Consider the following 17,137-nt stretch of genomic DNA (forward strand, 5'->3'; position numbering starts at 1 on the left):
ATAAACACAAGATTTGTTCTCTTTGCGGATGTGGTAAGTGTTATTTAAAAGATATGGAACGTAACATAAATGGTATAGATGACAGAATAGTTGGTAACATCATCAGCATGCTTTCAGAGAACATATTAAAGTTTAACTGAAACAACACGCAATGCATACTGTATCTGACACTGAACGTTATGTGGAAATGAAGTCCCATACTTCTTGACAGGGGAACGATGAGAGAGACCCGCACTACCGTACTAGGCAAGTTCCTTTTTGGAGCTATCCCGTCCAAGATCGTGTGCAGAAACTGAGTGCCGTTATTGTCACCAAAAGAACGATCTCCATTGTCTCTGAGACTGAAACATTAGGCCTGGTTTCTTTATTTATTTTCACTCTGCGTATTTTCTCATATGGTCTTATGTTTTGGGGCAACTCTTTGCACTCCCCAAGAATATCCTTAGCCCAGAAAAAAGCAGTCAGTCTGACCTGTGGTGTTATTTCACAAACACCGTTCTGACCGTTGTTCAGATATCTCGGAATTCTATATCTGCCGTTGCCATTCGTGTACACATATTCCATGGTGGGATTTGTTGTTGAAAATTTTGAGCCATTCAGAAGAAACTGCAACTTTCATTCAATGAACATTACACTTTGATAATACTTCTTTAGGCAATGTACAGAAAGATGTGCACCATTCAGCTGGTTTCCATTTCAATAGGCTTCCAGCAGAACTAAAAAAATGATAAATATTAGAGGATAGGACATTCCTCCAAATTAAGGTTCGTAATACATACCGTGGCACAGTTGTAGATCTCACCCTTAGGGAATTATTTCCACCTCAATTATTTGATGCTTCAGTACGCTCGTTTTTCATCTATTGAACTGTTGCTAATGCCATTGCTTAGAAATTGAAACACGCTCCGAATATTATAAGTTTATTCAATCTAGTTTCAGTTTTTGGGACTATTATTTTGTATATGTCCTTTCCTGCGTCATTAGTCTGTATTACAGTAATCTCTGCACCACTTCTAAATGAAGCTAGATGAAACTTCACACTGCTACTATGATTTTCTGGAGTTTATTTATTATAACTGTTTGAAACGAATTACAGAACTGGTGTAGCTTTCATGGTCTCTCGTTTCCGTTTTCCTAACCAATAAACTTCGTCTAATCGTACAATGAAGGCTTTCACGACCGGATGTTTCAGCTGCGGAGAATTCTGCCGGATTGTATGGCCGTGGTCCATGGAACTCTTCTATCCCTGACGTCCCCTGTCCATAGCACTCACTACTTTGTGAGAATAAAGGGCTAGTTGTGTTTCAGTTGTGCCTTTCTTCGATGAATTTCCGCTTCCCGCACTTCTTCCACTGTTAGGAAACCACTACACAGCCCTGTTCTTCTTTTGAAGCTTCCATTTCACCGTTTTCAGCACTGAGTGTGGTGTATGGTCGACGCGTGCACGTATTGGTCTCGATCAGTTCAGTGGTTTTCATTTTACAGCCTCCGGCTCGTTTCTTTTTGAATGCACCTTAATCTGACGCCGTATCTGCTGTACTTTTCATGAAACGGGTAGACAGAGTTTCAGAGCAAATCTCCTGGATTACAATTTTAATTATCTGTGTTATTCACCTTTGTACAGTGTACAGTTTAGATATGACGAGTATTGAATATGCCTCAAGGGGGTTGGGTAGGCGGAATGATATGTCCGAGTAGTTATTCAAAAATATTGATAGGAACAGTGCAGAAAGAGTCAGCTAAGGTAACTAATGGAAAGCTGCCGTACGTGTTCAGTCTGCGAGCGGTGAAATATTTTCCTCGTCAGAGACAGGAGCTGGGTAATTCTGAGTTACTGCGCTTAAGAGGACAGCATGATATACACGAGTCCCCGCGGGGAGATAAGTAAGGGGCAGAGCTTTCAGAGAGGGGAGAGAAAGTGATAAAGTTGACGAGGAGTTATTTATCAAGCAGCCCCGTTGCTGCGGTTGGCCACAGACGAGTGATGAAGCGATGTGACGGGGGAGGATGCGGACGACCGCAGGTCGTATTTGAGGAGTGAGGGCGACGGGGGTGACAGCGAGGGTCGGGGGAATTAGATTGCCTGCCTGATAGGATTTCCTGCCCTCCGCCTAAATTAGTCACGTCGTTTGCGGAATGGTTTATCATTAGGGTTGTGGCGCGCAGTTTCCATTTGAGGCCGAGATGAAAGAAGCCGGTACCTGTGCGGGGTTGATGGATTCAGATCTACGGGAGCCATTGCGATGGGCTGCAGCAGCAACTCACTGCTCAAAGTGAAATGTTATCGGACATTGTCATACGTGGCGAAAACAAATGAAACTGACAATTCTTGTCTTTGAGAAAATAATCTTCCAACGGATATTGAAAAAAAGTGATTGTGACAATATATCTGCATATTAATAACAGTAACCAGATGATTGGTGTCAGAAACAATCCTTAATGAGTGTTAGCTCTTAACTCCTTTTTTTTTTTTTGAAAAAAAAAAAGACTAAAGGGGAACTTTAAGTGAATGGCAGCTCATACAGTCTTTACCACCACTTTTCTTCCGCATTTGCAACTTTCCCCTAAGCTGGTGCAATACTTCATAAAGACTTCATTAAACACTTGATGATATAATGTATGCAGCGTATCTAGCATGTCTGTCCAAAAATTTTCGAGAGTAGATTAATAAAAAATAGAAGTCAAGATGACGGTTTTAATGCTTCAGGTGTTCAACGTATTCTTCCCTCACTTGAGCACAACGCAAAGAACGTTCATTCAGCCATGTGGAGCAGTCAGAAAAGTCCTGTTCTTCAACTCACTTGTCACTCACGTGATGTCAGTTACGTCGTTAAAGCACTGACTCTTGATGTGAGGCGTGCGGGGTAGCCTCGTGGTCTAAGGCACCTTGTCACGGTCCGCGTCGCTCCCTCCGTCGGAAGTTCGAGTCCTCCCTCGGGCATGGGTGTGAGTGTCGTCCTTACCGTAAGTTAGTTTAAGTTATATTAAGTAGTGTGTAAGCTTATGGTCCGATGACCTCAGCAGTTAGGTCCCATAAGATCTTACCACAAATTTACAAAATTTCTTGATGTGAATTTCTGCACCTTGTCTTTTTGTGATAGGTTCGTATTCATAACACCAAGTTTCGTCATATGTGCTGATTTTTTTCCAGAAAAAACTGTCCGCGTTTTGCATTTCAATCAAATCACGGCAGACGTCCACGCGTCGTGTTTGTGTTCGGGAGTCAAGGTGTGCGGGAAGAAGTTTACACACTTTTCTCCTCTTTTCGAAACATCATGAAGAATGTCTTGAACCCTTGATTTTCGTTACGATTTGTAACGCCTACACACTACGGCCGCACGTCCAGCACTTTTAACACCGCCTGCTCACAACAAACTACTTGAATGCAGATCTGTTGCTTACAGTTGCCATTTCAAAATTCCACCATAGTTACTTCGTTAACGTGGCTTGCACGCGAGAAATAAAATCAGTCTCGGGGCATTTTGGACGGACGCTATATTTTGCTGGACGAAACTGGAATGAGCGGGCAGCTGGATCTGTAGCTGTATATCAGATTAGCTGCGCTAAGGCGACTGTCGAAACTAGACCCAGTTTTCTGAGTCTTCCTGTATGAAGCTAAATGAAAGCGTAAATGAATATTATATAAGCGGTTTTACGGTCATAAACAGTTTGCTCAAGAGCCGCTGAATGGGAGATAGCTCACCCCTTGGTGAGAATGTGCTGCTGTTGTCAGTACTTACGTGATAGATCGCCAAGTTACGAGAGATATGTCTTCAGCCCTTGTAGTGGCAGTCAGCACAACAGTTGAACGCGGGGTAGGTAAGATGCAAATGGCTCTGAGCACTATGGGACTTAACTTCTAAGGTCATCAGTCCCCTAGAACTTAGAACTACTTAAACCTAACTAACCTAAGGGCATCACACACATCCATGCCCGAGGCAGGATTCGAACCTGCGACCGTAGCGGTCCCGCGGTTCCAGACTGTAGCGCCTAGAACCGCTCGGCCACTCCGGCCGGCGGTAAGATGCAAGTATCAGCGAATTTCATCAATGAATACGCCCAACATTGGGTCACTCAATCATCGAGTACGTCCAGGAACTGGGCATTTCATGGCTCCATGATAATGGTCTAGCTTAGTGCCCGAAATGATGGAAATCTCTGTCATCAAGGTCAACAGTTGTGCCACCAAGATGTTGATCAGAGGAACCACCGTCAACTAACGTTCCATCTAACAGTAGACAGATGAATTTCAGCACAGAAAATTACTGTATTGTTGGATAACAACGACCGGTAAGCAGCCATACCATCTCAATCCAGGTTCTCAATATGGCATTGCAATGACAGTTGAAAGGTAGCATAACGACTTTTCAACCATAATAAATGTTTCTTTACTTCTCAAGAGGTAATCAAGTCACACCATTTTTGGTGATCTGATGCGTGAGACGAAATCGGAATTTACTGAAAATTAGAGCTGATAAGACTATCAAAGTCATCCCACTACATATCAGAGGGTTAGACCAAACGGAGTTCACACAAATTTTACTAGCCACTAACTAGGAAAATGGTCTGGCACAAATGTCACAAAGAATAGTCATCATACCACAGTGCATATTAGTAGTGTATGAAGGAGATAAAGAGAACGTTGAGGTCCATGGTTCTCATAAGCCAAGCTCACTGGTAAGATAAGGCTCCTCCCACTCCCCTCCCCTTCATTCCCCAAACCACAGGACCGGCAAAGGGGCTATTCTCCTCTTCAGCCAGCAACAAACAGTCGAAATACAAGCAACAACAGTGAAGTAACAGAGTTCCTGAGCAGGAGCGAATTATATAGTTTCATCTACGTGCTTAGTAGCTTAATTTTTGAATTTCTGCGTGGTAATTTAATGTTTACTAGACACAGTTCTCGCGTTTCGTTTGTTGTCAGAAGGCAAACCGATTCTGTGACATATTACAAGTTCCTAATCGTGGGAAAATTATTTAGTCTCATATATGTGTTTTGGTAGTTAAGTTTTCGAATCTTATTTATTAGACAAACTTCTTGCGGTTTTGTCAGTGTCTACAGTCGAGTTCCGCAGTGCATGTCGACAGTCCTTTATTTGTCTGTGTAGTGTAGTTTTCCGCGGTCTTTAGTATGTATGAAATATTGAATTTAATTGATGTAAGGAGAAAATATAAAAATGCAGTAAGTGAAGTAGGCAAAAAGGAATACAAACGTCTCAAAAATAAGATTGACAGGAAGTGCAAAGTGGCTAAGCAGGGATGGCTAGAGGACAAATGTAAGGATGTAGAGACTTATCTCACTAGGGGTAAGATAGATACTGCCTACAGGAAAATTAAAGAGACCTTTGGAGAAATGAGAACGACTTCCATGAATATCAAGAGCTCAGATGGAAACCCAGTTCTAAGCAAAGAAGGGAAAGCAGAAAGGTGGAAGGAGTATATAGAGGGTCTATACAAGGGCGATGTTCTTGAGGATAATATTATGGAAATGGAAGAGGATGTAGATGAAGATGAAATGGGAGATATGATACTGCGTGAAGAGTTTGACAGAGCACTCAAAGACCTGAGTCGAAACAAGGCCCCGGGAGTAGTCAACATTCCATTAGAACTACTGACGGCCTTGGGAGAGCCAGTCCTGCGAACCTCTACCATCTGGTGAGCAAGATGTATGAAACAGGCGAAATACCCTCAGACTTCAAGAAGAATATAATAATTCCAATCCCAAAGAAAGCAGGCGTTGGCAGATGTGAAAATTACCGAACTACCAGTTTAATAAGTCACGGCTGCAAAATACTAACGCGAATTCTTTACAGACGAATGAAAAAACTGGTAGAAGCCGACCTTGGGGAAGATCAGTGTGGATTCCCTAGAAATATTGGAGCACGTGAGGCAATACTGACCCTACGACTTATTTTAGAAGCTAGATTAAGAAAAGGAAAACCTACGTTTCTAGTGTTTGTAGACGCAGAGAAAATTTTTGACAATGTTGACTGGAATACTCTCTTTCAAATTCTGAAGGTGGCAGGGGTAAAATACAGGGAGCGAAAGGCTATTTACAATTTGTACAGAAACCAGATGGCAGTTACAAGAGTCGAGGGACATGAAAGGGAAGCAGTGGTTGGGAAGGGAGTGAGACAGGGTTGTAGGCTATCCCCGATGTTGTTCAATCTGTATATTGAGCAAGCAGTAAAGGAAACAAAAGAAAAATTCGGAGTAGGTATTAAAATGCATGGAGAAGAAATAAAAACGTTGAAGTTCGCCGATGACATTGTAATTCTGTCAGAGACAGCAAAGGACTTGGAAGAGCAGTGGAACGGAATGGACAGTGTCTTGAAAGAAGGATATAAGATGAACATCAAGAAAAGCAAAACGAGGATATTGGAATGTAGTCGAATTAAGCCGGGTGATGCTGAGGGAATTAGATTAGGAAATGAGACACTTAAAGTAGTAAAGGAGTTTTGCTATTTGGGAAGGAAAATAACTGATGATGGTCGAAGTAGAGAGGATATAAAATGTAGACTGGCAATGGCAAGGAAAGCGTTTCTGATGAAGAGAAATTTGTTAACATCGAATATTGATTTAAGTCTCAGGAAGTCGTTTTTGAAAGTATTTGTATGGAGTGTAGCCATGTATGGAAGTGAAACATGGACGATAAATAGTTTGGACAAGAAGAGAATAGAAGCTTTCGAAATGTGGTACTACAGAAGAATGCTGAAGATTAAATGGGTAGATCACATAACTAATGAGGAGGTACTGAATAGGATTGGGGATAAGAGGAATTTGTGGCACAACTTGACTAGAAGACGGGACCGGTTGGTAGGACATGTTCTGAGGCATCAAGGGATCACAAATTTAGTATTGGAGGGCAGCGTGCAGGATAAAAATCGTAGAGGCAGACCAAGAGATGAAAACAGTCAGCAGATTCAGAAGGATGTAGGCTGCATTACGTACTGGGAGATGAAGAACCTTGCACAGGATAGAGTAGCGCGGAGAGGTGCATCAAACCAGTCTCAGGACTGAAAACCACAACAACAGGAACCGTGATTGCTGTGTGTGGATGCAAGTCGAGTTGATGACACTTAGCTCTCAACTCAGGGTGTGTTGACTTCGATTACACAGTTTGAAGCAGCAGAGGATGGGTATCACTCTTGTGGATCTGCCGTGGTGACCCCACGACCGTCCAGCACTGCCCGCCGATCGGTCCACGCCAGTGGCCAGCCCGGTTACTGCACGCATTGAGGTTGATTCCTCATCCATTTTAGAGTGGGAGATCGCCTTGGGATGTGGTAGGCTGTGAAAGACTTCCCTGCGGGCCAAATGGAAGGCCTGCCTGGTTAGTCTGACAAACAGGTTCCATGTGTTGTCTGTGGCTGACAATACCCCTCAGCCAGATGCAGTCGCTTGTCCTGGCTCAGGGGAAACCTCTCAGCTTGCAAGATCTGAGTAGTTACAGAGGGTGGTATTATCGGTAGCTTGGGGCTCAGGAGCGCTATGGGGCCCTTCAGGAACGTAGCTACCAGGGAGGGGAAGAAAGGCAACATTCACTCCATGTGCATACTGGGTGGAGTCATTCCAGATATGGAATATCAGGAATCTCAAACGCTACGATTCTCTTCTTCTCCTGTATCCCACCAGTCCGTGGTTCATTGCCGTAAATGCATTACTCTTGACTTCCCCTGAACTTTTTTTGTACTAGTACTTCCTTGTTCCGTCGATCAGTTGAAATATTTCTTCCATTATGCAAAGTTTTTCGCAGTTACGTTCACATCTATATTTGTCTATTCACTTTCACTTATTTCCCTCTTTAGAGGTGTCAGTTCCTCTTCAACTGAACTGCCCATTGCAGCATTAATCATGGTACTATCTACAGTAGTTACAAATATCAAATACACCTCATTGTATTTCAGTACTTCAGTAAGTCACGTCGTTCCATAATGATTCATTTGTTAAACTTTACTCTTCATCGTTACTAAACTGTGATCTGTGTCTATATGTAATCATGGGTACACCTTACAATCCAGTATCTGATTTCAGAAGCTCTGTGTAACCACGATGTAATCCAGCTGGACACCTCCAATATCTCCTGGCCTTTTCCAAGACCACCTCCTTCTTCTGTGATTTTCGAAAAGTTTATACGCTGTTTACAGATGAAATTGATTGCTGGACTCAGTCATCATCCTCTGTGATTCCTACTATGGAGCCTATATTCCCCCGTCATTGCGTGCTTTATTCTCTCCCCGTCTACAGCCTTCGAATCACCCAACATTATTAAATTTTCATCTCCATTTACATACTGAATTACCCATTAAGTATCCTCACATACTTTCACAAACTCTTTATCTTCTGCTTGTGATACCGGGATAATTATCTGAACTACAGTTATAGGCGTTGGTGTACTGTCAATTCTGATGAGAATAATACTGTCACTGAACTGTTCACAGGCCCGAATCATCATTCGTGAAAGGGGCGAGATTGGACTTTGTACGGGCACTGACAACCGCGCAGTTGAGCGCCCCACAAACATCATTATCATCATCATGAACTGTTCACAGCAAGTCACTCTCCATCCTGTTCACTATGACTCATACTTCCTCTACACCATTTTTTGATGCTGTTGATATTTCGCTATACTGATTTGACCAGAAATGCTTGTCTTCCTTCCATTTCATTTTACTGAGTCCCATTATACATAGACTGATTCCTGTAAAATACTACCCTTTCATTGGTTCTTCAGTCTTTTGTCCGGAGTCACCCTCCGCCAACCCGAATGGAAGACTAATCGAGAATTTTTTTGTTAATTGGGAGGTCATTATGACACGTTTCCAGTCTCATGACACTTGTTCTGTGGACACATATTAACTTACGTGTCTGTATGCAGAGGTTTGCATTCCCTTCTGCATGCTCATGCCGGTGATCACTTCTGGTATTTCCACCACTATTGTTTCCCGCAGGCGTTCAGGACGCATGCCCATTCACAGTGGGCAAGAAACTGAGACTTAGAAGGCAGTACATACTAGCGTCCGGGTTAATGCCGTGTGTTTTGATTTTCCGAAGGCGTTCGAAACAATTCCGCACAGTCACCTTACGAAGAAAATTCGGTTTCACGGAATATCATAGCAGACTTGTTTTTGGATTGAAGGGCTCCTTGAAAATAGAGCATAACATACCACTCCTATTGAAGAGAAATCTTGTGACGTAGAAGTAATTTCGGCCATACCGCGTGGAATCGTTTAAGAACCAACAGAGTTGTTGTGTTCATGACGATGTGTTCTACTGTTAAAATGCCGAGAGCGTGTTTTCCTAGATGAGTCAATTTATATACTGCTCCCTCCTTTGGATATATCACGAAAAGAGCATGAAAGTAAAATTAAAGAGATTCGAGCTCGGGCGGAAGCTTATCATTACCAAAGATATCTCTCTCCGCTTTACCTACGTGGTTGGAACGGGACTGGTGGCAAGTGATACTCACACCCTCCACTACACACCACAAGGTGGTTTGTAGAGTTTATATATGCGAAGATGTGCTAAAGACATCTTGCAATCGTCTGTAATTCGTTCCATTTTACAGACTTCTAGTTTTCACGATACTTTATTTCATGAGGGATGGAACTTGAGTAGTGGCGACTATTTATTTACAATTTATTCATAACAGATAAACGTTTAAAGTTTTACTGTCCTTCAAAGTAGTCACCAGGGTTTGTATAGCCCGTTAGGAGTGATGTGGAACTGGTAGGGTACTTTTATCAGCGCCAGCTGTGTCGATAGTTCGGGTGGAACGGTGAGTTGCCCGACGGAGCTATAAACAGTTCTGAAGCGAATGCCATGAAGTGCTTCTCTCAGCTTCATTTTTTAGAACAGAACCTGCGATCAGCTTAGAGTAAGAGGCGACGACACATTCTGCAGGATCCGCCCATCATTTTGAAGGACAATGTTCGGGCCCATATGGTGCAAGTGGTGACTGATTGGTTCAGTTGATGGGGCTGGAAATTGCTGTACCACTCTCCACACTCCCCAGATTTAAGGCCTTGTACTTTCATTTTGGCTCATAAGATGAAGGAAGCATTTCAAGGCAGTCGCTTCATACGTGTTACGGAAATTCGTCGAGCACTAAACCGCTGAAACTGAACTATGAACGTAACTGCCGCTGCTAAGGGTATCCTATGACTTCCACGTCACTGGTAACAGGTTGTACACAATGCTGGTGACTGCTCTGAAGGTCAGTAAAACTTCGAAACAGGACTACGATTTTCGTGTAAGTTGTGAAGAAGCACAGGATATACCACTTGAAAGAGACCCTACAAACAAATATTTGCTTAAATTACAGTTGAAGGCTTTGCATAAAAGCTGGGAAATGAACATGTCATACCTTGTTCACGGAAGCGAGCACCTTCGACTGTAAACACAGTTCAACACGATGCTGGAGATTCTCAAATGTTGCTGCCATAAGCTCTGGTGTCACTGTCTAGATTTCACGGATGATGTTCTCTCGTAAATCTTCCAAGTTGTGTGATTTGTTCCTGTAGACCTTGCTTCTTAGGCCACAGTAGAGGAAAAAGTCAGATGGTGTTAAACTAGGTGACTTTGGGGGCCACAGCCCTTTCGAAATCGCCTTGCAGGGGCAAAAGATTCGACCTCAGCCATGGTCACTCGATACGTGTGGAATGCGGCGCCATTCTGTTGGTACCAACTGAGAAGAAATTCTTCATCATCCAACTGGTTCACAAATTCCCGTAACATTTCGATGCAAACTGCACTTGGCAAGAAAGTTAGTCCCATGATGTGACAATGTGATATTGCACCGGACACGTCAATCTTTCGTGAATGCAGGGGTTGCTGGACCAGTGCATGCCGATTTTCGTTACACCACAAACGTGTATTCTGAGCGTTTACGTCGCCAGAGAGGTGGCACCATGCTTCAACACTGAACCATATGTACTGCAATACTCCTGTCATCTGTGCAATAAATTGCTGAAACCAACGCAACATATAGTGCGTTTGTCTGTGTCACTAATATTCAGGTCCTGAAAAACGTAAACCTTTATGGGTACATGCTGGTTTTCTTCGCAGCTCTGCAAAGTGCGCTCCGTGACATTCCACACTCCTGAGATAAACCTCGAACAGACTTAACAGAACGGACCAACAATTGTTGTTTCACGTCAGTCCCTTTTTCTTCCGACAATGGAAGCTGTCCTCCATCGTGAAGATCCAAAACCGTTCCACTATGCTATCTTGTTCACTAACATCTGTGTGCAGAGTTTAGACGGCATATGCTGGTAACCAAACAGTTCAACAAACATTCGCTAACATGTCTTAATGCAACCAGTAATCCAATGTTGTTTCTCAAGATACACGAGCTCTCTGACAGAATGGCGATACATTGTCAGTAAACACTGATGGTTTTAAGTTTGAATGGAGTCACAGTCATATAAGACTTTCTGAAAGATATAATCTTCATTTGACTGTACGACAGGTTTTATTTCAAAATCTAGATTTCGACCTTAGGCCATTATCAGGTGTTATAACTGCAACAGATTAAACCACAATAAAAGTACAAATATCAGACAAAGTATCAGAAAAATAGCAGGTAAAACAGTTACATCAATGTATGGGCTGCGTGATTTGTTCTCTTACTTACATATTATAAATCATTGGACTTGAGTGGAAACCAAGCCATCGTCAAAACATGTATCTTCGGTTATATAAACCAATTTTGTCGAAATAAATGAGAGAACATTTGTGTAACATGCTAATTTACTGGAACTTATCATGACTCAGTTGATATGGTTGGAGAAAAATAAATGACCAAATAACAGGTTTTAAACTTTGCTACACTGTGTCCATGGAGGTAAGAATAGAGGGAGACGCCGTGACGTCACAGCTGTGAAGCTATGTGAAGCCGAGGATAGCCATCTCAATCCGACCAAAACATTGCTGCTGTAAGCTTGTGTGCATAGGCTCGCTTTTGGAAGGACTTTGCGCTATTATGGTGACTTGAGTGGTGTTCGGATGTACGAATCGTTCTGATTGTGATGCGAAATCGAAGGGAATAACATTTCATGTGTAAGTTGTCTCGTTAAGTGTGATTTTACAACTTCATTGTGAATGAACGTGTGCTACATCGGTACTTGTACTATAGCGTGTTTTCCTCCTGTATGATTTTAGATTTCCTAAAAATGAAAATCGGAAAGCTCTGTGGGAGAATGCCGTGAGGAGGAAGAATTGCCGTGCGTCTAAATGGAGCACTATATGTTCTCACCATTTCTGAGAAGAGGACATAGACAGAACTTCCCTTTAAACAGTAAGGCTCCGAGAAAATGCTGTACCATCAGTTTTCCCTACACACCCAAAACATTTGCAAAAGGTATGTTAATTCAAAGAATCAAATTCTTAGTTTTCAAGTTCACGTTTCAGTAAAATACGTACGTATCGTCGATAATCCAAGTGTTGAGTAACTCACTTTCTCTTCATCATGTACCAAATTAAAAGCTAACACTACATTAACTGGCGTAAAGTATAGGCCTAAACAGGACACTGTGTAGATTTTCCATTCTATGTACCGTATTTCAGTAAATATTGGTGGTAATGAACAGTGTTTCCCAGTAGTTTAACGTAACTGAAATGTCCCAGTACGTATAATAAACAAGATGTATTTATGGGGCTTTGGAGGGAGGGATAGCTAACTTAGTTTTCAGTTTCTATTATTTAGTTTGTGATACACGTTTATTACTGAATTAACAAAATTGTATCGTTTACATTGAAGGCTAGCTATTCGTAATATTTCATTGAAAACTATTTTTAATCAGAAGAAACGCGGAATTTCGCCTTTACGAGATTTTATTTTAAACAAAAACTTTGAAACAACCAATCTGATGACGTTACATGCGTATGTGGTGCAAATAGCGACTGTAATACACGCAGCGCTATAGCATACTGGCAATGTTTTGGTCAGAGTGTCATGGCAGCGAGCCACGCCCCCCCCCCGGCTTCAAAACGTAGTACGGCTGGGATACGTAGCGCCATCTCCCCTGATTCTTACCTCCATGACTGTGTCTAAGCAGCTACTGACGTAAACATAAATGAAACGATCCTCAAAGATTATCATAAAGACATTCCAGTTTTTACCATGCGGTCTGTGGTATGTCATGATGTCATGGGAACAGGTAGTGGGACTCCATTATATGAGCTTGTTACATCGTCTTTGAAGTGCGCAGAGGATACCAGTGTTTACATAATATGGCGTGAAGAGCCAAATTTCCAGCATGCATGTAAAAACGCGACTTACACCATTGTAATTAAAGATACATCAATGTACACTCTTGCAAGAGTGAAATATTTGATACATGGTGAATTTCAAAATAAGCTGTTATACATTGTTGTCAATTATAACCATGTTTCAAGAACTGACCAGTTACATAAAATAAATGGTCACTAACTTAGTTGGAATTTAAAACCCTTTACATAAAAGCGTAAATGATTGTTGTAAAAGGCTAAGTGTACAATCGTACAAAATGGGGAAAAAGGTGGGGGTACGATGGGGTAAATCGCGTTTTTACGCGCGTGCTGGGAAGTTGGCTCTTTACACCATATTATGTAAACCCTGGCATCCTCTGCCCACTTCAAAGGTATGTAACTAGCTTGTATAATAAAGAGTTCCACTACCTGTTCGCATCACATACCAAAGGTCGTATGGTGCAAACTGGAATGCCTTTACGATGATCTTCGACGATCATTTCACTTATGTTTGTGTCATTGGCTGCCTAGATACAGTGTAGTAAAGTTTAAAACCTGTGATTTGGTCATTTATTTTACCACAGCTTTACCAACTAAGTCATGATAACTGCCAGTAAATTAGCATATTGCACAAATGTTGTCGCATACATTGATTTAACTGTTTGCCTTCTATTTTTCTGTTGCTGTTGTACCACATGATAGTAACCTAAGACCGAGATCTAGATTGTGAAATAAAACCTGTTGTACAGTCAAATGGTGGTTATATCTTTCAGACAAAGAAAAACTGAACACTGCGCTCCAGCCACAGCGATGTGCGGAAACATTCTGTTGCGTCAAACGATGTTAAAGAGTGCAGTGTTGCCACGTCAAACGTCACGAATTATACAGTGCAATTTGAGCGGAACTGCTACACATGTTTGTGGGGCCGTTTTCGAATGGGATGCCCTGTACTTAAACTATTCAAGTTCGAACACCGGTACGTAAGTTACCTGAGAAGTCTGGAAATTGTATAATTTTTCCATCACATTTAGATATCTTGTTATTATGTTACAGTAAATGGAGCATTACGATATTCTAATTATTAACAGCCATCGATGTTTTTCTTAATCGTATTTTAGCTACTCAGTTTTTATTTCAAAAATCGTATACACTTGCAGTGTCTGTACTGTTGTGCTCTGATTTTCGCTCTGTTAACACGTATTTTGAAAATGACTGACGCTGCTTCCTGTTCTGTAGCGAAACACGCTCGTGGAACAGCGTTAAAATGTGGCAAGAAAGACTGTTCTCAAAGTTTTTCACAAACTTGTAGAAGAAAACCGGCTGAGAAGTTTTCTACCGCTTTATTAACTAAATTTGAGGTAATTTTGTGAGTGGGATATTAGCTGAATCGGTAACATTGTAGACTAGCGCAAAGCTCGCTGGTGCCAATCTCGCTTTGGTCTCTTTTTGTTCAATTTGAAATACCTAGAACTTTTCAGTACGAAATTCACCAAATATGTCCTAGCTTACACATGTCTAATCTTCATTTTCATAAGAAAAATGTATGCATTCTTGTTTCTAATTCCACGGAAATTCCAGTTTTCGTTGCAAAAATAAATTCTTGGTTGTCCAAGATTGCTCAGATTAAGAAAACAAAAAAAGTTAAAAGTTCTAGTACGAAAATGAAAAACCAGATACTATTTATCTGGACTATGTCAACTGTTTTACACCACAGCTGTGGTGTTACACGAACCAGAGTGATAATCGTCGTGGAAACATGCAAAACATGGCATCGAACACAACATACAAATGAAGCATTTTTACGGTTGCTGTTGTCCTGTATGTGAGGTAGTGGGCGAGTTGTGGCGCCCAGAAAATATTCCAAGTTCGTTGTTGGCAAGCCGGGGCTCGTCAGCAACTTGGTGGTGCTGAAGTTAGCCGGAGCAAGAGGGGCAGCCCCAGCACATGTGCCAGGCCGACCGCATGGCTGGGAATTGCATGTTGACGCTGTGTGGAGGACGGTGCTTTGTGTCGATGATGGAGATTTGTATGCTGGGAGTGCCAAATATGGCGGACTTTGTGAAACGATAATGGCAGACATTTCACAGTTCATGTAGAAATTAATAATAGCCAGATGAATCATGATACCTTAAAAAGAAACATGCACGATACCATTATTTGCACGACGATTCTGATGGTGTAATCAGATTTTCAATATATTTATTAGTTTAAAATTTAGTAACAGACTGCAAATTATACAAGTAACACCCAGCAACCAATTTCCAAAATCTAAACGGGTCATCCGATTTTGTCAACCGACGTGTGTTTAGAAAGCTAGTAGTGTAAACCTAAATTCGTATGAATTACAGGTATGTAACTTCAATAGAACATGAGTTGTTGGAGGTCAAAGTGGCTGGTTATTATCGATCGCGTCAGGCCATAAGTACTCCACAGTTACATGAAACTACGGTAGCAGCATGCTTATAAATATATATTTATTCGTCTATGTCTTTGTTTCTATCCGATATATATAATTCATGAAGAAATTGGTCATATATTTACTGTGTTTTAGAAAGCACAGAGACATTAGGCTACTGGCCTACTTTTGCTTCTATTGGTTTGATATATGCTTGCTTAATTTGTTTATGTATTTACTAATGTGTGTTAGAGCGTTTTTATGGTCCAGCCGTAGGAACATTTATTTAATTTCAAGTTATTTAAACGTAAATCCAGTATTTCGTATGTGTTTCAATATGTCTGTGACTGTGCATTGGCTCGGAGACATGGCACTCTAGCCAATCACAGCGCTCGTTACTACGGTAGGCGACTACTGAAGTCAATGGAGAGACTGTATGGAAGTGTGGGAGGAGCTTCTGGTCGTACAGGACAGGGGTGCTGGACAGGAAGGCGCGACGGATGGTTGCAGGAAATACTTGTAGAGTGTTGAGCAGTTTGCTCGTGGTCACAGGAGATAGAAATATTTCGTAGTGCCGACTTGTGCACTTGCTAGATTTCCGTGGCTTCTGCAGTGAAGACGTAGTATGCGTTTAGAAGTGAATATCTCGTGAGCTATGTTGTTGCTGGTAACTAATTACATGAAGTAGAAATCTATTGTTTCCCTGTTATTCAACTTATTTTTATTTAATTGCTGCACCATTGACACCAATAAGTGTTTCACAGTAATAAATGGCAATCTTAAAGGTACTTCTGCCATTGTACTCATCATTTAAAGTCGTTGAAAACCTGCAGATTTTATTTAATTGCAATCTTTCATTTCTAAATTTCTATGTTACATTCAAAATTCGCTATTGCCAAGTGATAGGAACCTTCGACCATTCAATTCATGTGTATTATCATATTGTGTACTGTAGACTCAGCAGTATTTGGCACGTAATGCGGCATCTACGTATCCCAGCCACTAGACAACGAAACCAGCCAAAACATTTAATATTTCAACTCTGTGTGAGGGTACATAGTTAGGGGCACTCGTCCCTGTTAACATACCTGACTGTATTCGGCGAGACAGCTTGGCTTCCGCTCCACACGAAACGAAATCCAATGAGATTCCAGGAAACGCGGAAATATATATGGTGTATCAGGTTTATTCTTACAATGTACACAATATAGGTAAAAAGCTTTTTTTTTTCTTTTTTGTGGGGTGGCGGGAGAAGGCTATCATTACACCCCCTGCCAAGTCTACTTTGGATCCACACCATCGCGTACAGTAATTTCAGGCTTGCTCTACAATATGATTTAACGATTGGCCCGCTACTGAAGCCGTACGCCTTCAGGCGTGCCCTTAGCAACCGTGCCGTTAATTCTCGGCATTGCGCGCGCCTCATTATGGAGGCAGCCGCCGGGGATCCGGCGCCTCCTCGTCTCATTATGAAGCCGGCCATTCTGTGAGACGAGAAGGCGCTGGGACGCG

The sequence above is a fragment of the Schistocerca americana genome, chromosome 1 (genome assembly GCF_021461395.2).
Source record: "Schistocerca americana isolate TAMUIC-IGC-003095 chromosome 1, iqSchAmer2.1, whole genome shotgun sequence".
Taxonomy (NCBI): Eukaryota; Metazoa; Arthropoda; class Insecta; order Orthoptera; family Acrididae; genus Schistocerca; species Schistocerca americana.